Here is a 6,000-nt window from a genome sequence, read left to right on the forward strand (position 1 = left end):
CTTCTTTATTTCTTCTATTGTCAATGGGGAAGTGGAAAAGAATCTTTCCTCCGTGAACCATGCGTGTCGTATGAAGCGACTAAAATGCCGGGAGCAATGGGCTAGTAACCCCTTCTCCTGTAAACATTTACTAAAAAAGAGAAGAAGAAAAACTTTATAAAACTGGGATGCTTGAATGTGCGTGGATGTAGTGCGGATGACAAGAAACAGATGATTGCTGATGTTATGAATGAAAAGAAGTTGGATGTCCTGGCCCTAAGCGAAACAAAGCTGAAGGGGGTAGGGGAGTTTCGGTGGGGGGAAATAAATGGGATTAAATCTGGAGTATCTGAGAGAGTTAGAGCAAAGGAAGGGGTAGCAGTAATGTTGAAGGATCAGTTATGGAAGGAGAAAAGAGAATATGAATGTGTAAATTCAAGAATTATGTGGATTAAAGTAAAGGTTGGATGCGAAAAGTGGGTCATAATAAGCGTGTATGCACCTGGAGAAGAGAGGAATGTAGAGGAGAGAGAGAGATTTTGGGAGATGTTAAGTGAATGTATAGGAGCCTTTGAACCAAGTGAGAGAGTAATTGTGGTAGGGGACCTGAATGCTAAAGTAGGAGAAACTTTTAGAGAGGGTGTGGTAGGTAAGTTTGGGGTGCCAGGTGTAAATGATAATGGGAGCCCTTTGATTGAACTTTGTATAGAAAGGGGTTTAGTTATAGGTAATACATATTTTAAGAAAAAGAGGATAAATAAGTATACAAGATATGATGTAGGGCGAAATGACAGTAGTTTGTTGGATTATGTATTGGTAGATAAAAGACTGTTGAGTAGACTTCAGGATGTACATGTTTATAGAGGGGCCACAGATATATCAGATCACTTTCTAGTTGTAGCTACACTGAGAGTAAAAGGTAGATGGGATACAAGGAGAATAGAAGCATCAGGGAAGAGAGAGGTGAAGGTTTATAAACTAAAAGAGGAGGCAGTTAGGGTAAGATATAAACAGCTATTGGAGGATAGATGGGCTAATGAGAGCATAGGCAATGGGGTCGAAGAGGTATGGGGTAGGTTTAAAAATGTAGTGTTAGAGTGTTCAGCAGAAGTTTGTGGTTACAGGAAAGTGGGTGCGGGAGGGAAGAGGAGCGATTGGTGGAATGATGATGTAAAGAGAGTAGTAAGGGAGAAAAAGTTAGCATATGAGAAGTTTTTACAAAGTAGAAGTGATGCAAGGAGGGAAGAGTATATGGAGAAAAAGAGAGAGGTTAAGAGAGTGGTGAAGCAATGTAAAAAGAGAGCAAATGAGAGAGTGGGTGAGATGTTATCAACAAATTTTGTTGAAAATAAGAAAAAGTTTTGGAGTGAGATTAACAAGTTAAGGAAGCCTAGAGAACAAATGGATTTGTCAGTTAAAAATAGGAGAGGAGAGTTATTAAATGGAGAGTTAGAGGTATTGGGAAGATGGAGGGAATATTTTGAGGAATTGTTAAATGTTGATGAAGATAGGGAAGCTGTGATTTCGTGTATAGGGCAAGGAGGAATAACATCTTGTAGGAGTGAGGAAGAGCCAGTTGTGAGTGTGGGGGAAGTTCGTGAGGCAGTAGGTAAAATGAAAGGGGGTAAGGCAGCTGGGATTGATGGGATAAAGATAGAAATGTTAAAAGCAGGTGGGGATATAGTTTTGGAGTGGTTGGTGCAATTATTTAATAAATGCATGGAAGAGGGTAAGGTACCTAGGGATTGGCAGAGAGCATGCATAGTTCCTTTGTATAAAGGCAAAGGGGACAAAAGAGAGTGCAAAAATTATAGGGGGATAAGTCTGTTGAGTATACCTGGTAAAGTGTATGGTAGAGTTATTATTGAAAGAATTAAGAGTAAGACGGAGAATAGGATAGCAGATGAACAAGGAGGCTTTAGGAAAGGTAGGGGGTGTGTGGACCAGGTGTTTACAGTGAAACATATAAGTGAACAGTATTTAGATAAGGCTAAAGAGGTCTTTGTGGCATTTATGGATTTGGAAAAGGCGTATGACAGGGTGGATAGGGGGGCAATGTGGCAGATGTTGCAGGTGTATGGTGTAGGAGGTAGGTTACTGAAAGCAGTGAAGAGTTTTTACGAGGATAGTGAGGCTCAAGTTAGAGTATGTAGGAAAGAGGGAAATTATTTCCCAGTAAAAGTAGGCCTTAGACAAGGATGTGTGATGTCACCGTGGTTGTTCAATATATTTATAGATGGGGTTGTAAGAGAAGTAAATGCGAGGGTCTTGGCAAGAGGCGTGGAGTTAAAAGATAAAGAATCACACATAAAGTGGGAGTTGTCACAGTTGCTCTTTGCTGATGACACTGTGCTCTTGGGAGATTCTGAAGAGAAGTTGCAGAGATTGGTGGATGAATTTGGTAGGGTGTGCAAAAGAAGAAAATTGAAAGTGAATACAGGAAAGAGTAAGGTTATGAGGATAACAAAAAGATTAGGTGATGAAAGATTGGATATCAGATTGGAGGGAGAGAGTATGGAGGAGGTGAATGTATTCAGATATTTGGGAGTGGACGTGTCAGCGGATGGGTCTATGAAAGATGAGGTGAATCATAGAATTGATGAGGGGAAAAGGGTGAGTGGTGCACTTAGGAGTCTGTGGAGACAAAGAACTTTGTCCTTGGAGGCAAAGAGGGGAATGTATGAGAGTATAGTTTTACCAACGCTCTTATATGGGTGTGAAGCATGGGTGATGAATGTTGCAGCGAGGAGAAGGCTGGAGGCAGTGGAGATGTCATGTCTGAGGGCAATGTGTGGTGTGAATATAATGCAGAGAATTCATAGTTTGGAAGTTAGGAGGAGGTGCGGGATTACCAAAACTGTTGTCCAGAGGGCTGAGGAAGGGTTGTTGAGGTGGTTCGGACATGTAGAGAGAATGGAGCGAAACAGAGTGACTTCAAGAGTGTATCAGTCTGTAGTGGAAGGAAGGCGGGGTAGGGGTCGGCCTAGGAAAGGTTGGAGGGAGGGGGTAAAGGAGGTTTTGTGTGCGAGGGGCTTGGACTTCCAGCAGGCATGCGTGAGCGTGTTTGATAGGAGTGAATGGAGACAAATGGTTTTTAATACTTGACGTGCTGTTGGAGTGTGAGCAAAGTAACATTTATGAAGGGATTCAGGGAAACCGGCAGGCCGGACTTGAGTCCTGGAGATGGGAAGTACAGTGCCTGCACTCTGAAGGAGGGGTGTTAATGTTGCAGTTTAAAAACTGTAGTGTAAAGCACCCTTCTGGCAAGACAGTGATGGAGTGAATGATGGTGAAAGTTTTTCTTTTTCGGGCCACCCTGCCTTGGTGGGAATCGGCCAGTGTGATAATTAACGCTTAAGGAGAGAAGGAGGGGCCAGTAGGAGGTGCTGACTCCTCAAGATGCTAGGAGTCTCTGGTGAACTTCTCTTGCAAGCATTTCGCCCTTGTATTGGTCAGTAGTGTAGAACCAGACACCAGGTAAAACCATGTATTCAGGCTCAGAATCAAGGGCTGAGGCAGCCACAGGAGGGCTGGCAGCACTGGCAGTTGATGGAATGACTCATTGGGCCGAGGCAGCGAGATTCATTACGACGTTGGTGGTGGAAGAAGGCGGTGGTGGCCTCTCATTGGTGGGATTTAGAGGAGTCTCGTCACATGGAGGTGGTGGTGGTGGCGGTGGTGGTGGTGGTGGTGGTGGTGGTGGTGGTGGTGGTGGTGGTGGTGGTGGTGGTGGTGGTGGTGGTGGTGGTTTTGCCGTGGAAACATTGACAATATTTGCGGTAGACTTGATGATGTCTGTCGAGGGTGGAGATTCAGGGAATGTAAAGCTGGGCATGTTGTTTAGCCTGAAGAGTTCATTGATGGGGGAAGTGAAGGATCCAGGTGCAGCTATATTGCGCACATGGGCATACATGATGGAGTCACCGGCAGGAGTTGGTGGTGATGTATTATTGGTGGAGGACGCAGTTTGAATGGCCTTGAGAATTTTCGTGGAATCTGCTTGCAGTTTTGTAACTGCAGCATATGTTGCAGGTTGAGCAGTGTTTTTCTTTTGTTGTTCTAGTTGTTTGTTGAGTACTTTTCCTCTAGTTGGGCATTTCGAAGCCATGGGAAAGGTGCTCATTACTGCAGTTCAGGCATTAAGGTGGAGTGGTGATGGTGCAGGACTTGAAATTACGACCTTCGTTGCCGCAGGTCGAGCAGAACTTCTTATCCTTGGTGGGACAGTCCTTAGTGGTGTGCATATAGGAGTAACATTTATAACACTGTGTGATGTGCTTGAATCACTTGGCTTCAATGTAGCTTGGGTTGATATGACAGTGAATTGCCAGTCCCTTTACGAGAGCTTTGGCTGCCATGTTGACATAAGTGAAGGTGACCTTTAGCATTGAGGAAACTGGGTATTTTGGTAATATACTGCACTGTGACCCAAGGGTACTGGTCATCAATGGTTGTTTTGATTTCTTCAATATCCTGGGTAGTCATGAGTTTATCCATTCGCTTGAGGAACACAGTTCTATTGGACCTCAAAGTTGGGGAAGTCATGACTTGAAATCCCCGTTGGCTGAGTGGTTGAAACGTCAGTGGTGATGAGTTTCTCGGTCTCGATGTCGTCAGTACAGACCACAACTTACAGCCTCTTTGAGCGATAAAATCGCAATATATTTGACCTGCAGAATGCCTCTAACGACAGCTGCAAGTACTTATTTGGACGAGTCATTGACTGTCCCGCTTCTTGATTCGATCTTCACTTGGTTTGAGAAGTGCATCGTGGAAGATGTTGCCAAAAGTAGACGTAAAAGTTCCCCTCCCCAACGGGGATCTTAGGGATACGATGTGTCTGCCGTGAAGTGGTAGAGCCATGAAAGAGAGACGAGGCCAGAGTCAGTAGAGGACATCCAGAGTCGAGCGGAGCAACATGTGCAAACACCCAAAGAACTACCCTCAGAACTCCACAGTCAAATATACCATCCCAATACAAACCACACTCCAGACCTACAGCCCCCACCCGACACTATGCTGTAGAATCACACAGCACCCTGCCAGCTCCCCCACTTCCCCATCCCCTACAAACTCCCCAGAATACAGGAAGGAATAATGAATAAATGGGATGACGGAATGAAAGAATCACAGAGGCATCACCAGACATAATAGCTCTCACAGAAACCAAACTCACAGGATTGATAACAGATGACATCTTTCCAACTGGATATCAGATCCTAAGGAAAGACAGAGGGAACAGAACAGGGAGAAGCAGTGGCACTGCTAATCAAAAACCAATGGAATTTTGATGAGATGGCGCAAACGAGAAGAAAGGGACTACATAATAGGAACATTTCAGACTAGAGGTCTCATGGTGGTGATTGTGATGACGTACAACCATCAAAAAATAGAAGGAGGTCAAGCTAAGAGTATGATGAGAGTAACAGAGCGATGGTTGACACACTGGCTGAAGTGGCCAGAAGGGCCCATGTAGGCAGGGCAAAGCTGATCATTGTGGGCGACTCCACTGATAAAGAAATTTATTCGGAAAACTTGGACCCACAAGGGGGGCCCACAAACGTGGAGGGCTAAAATAATGGAGGTGGTACTGGAAAACTTCATATATCAACACGTAAAGGACTCTTCCAGAGAGAGAAGAGAGGGCGAATCAGCAAGACTGGACTTAGTATTCACCTTGAGTAGTGCAGATATTAAGAACATCACATATGAAAGATCCCTTGTGGTTTGTGAACACGTGGTTTTTATTAAGGTTAGAATACATAGAGTTACAAATGCAGGAAGGGCAGGACGACTGAAGCCAAAGTACATAGGAGGAGACTGCACAGTCATGAGGAACTTCCTGCACGAGGTCCAATGGGACAGAGAACTGGCAGGGAAAATAGTAAATGAGATGATGGAATATGTGACAACAACATGCAACGAAGCAGAGGAGAGCTTTGTATCCAAGGGCAACAGGCATAATGAGAAGGCCAGGACGAGCCCTTGGTTCACCAAAAGGTGTAGAGAGCCCAAACCAAG

The sequence above is a fragment of the Cherax quadricarinatus genome, unplaced genomic scaffold, assembly GCF_038502225.1.
Source record: "Cherax quadricarinatus isolate ZL_2023a unplaced genomic scaffold, ASM3850222v1 Contig1592, whole genome shotgun sequence".
In the NCBI taxonomy this organism is placed as follows: domain Eukaryota; kingdom Metazoa; phylum Arthropoda; class Malacostraca; order Decapoda; family Parastacidae; genus Cherax; species Cherax quadricarinatus.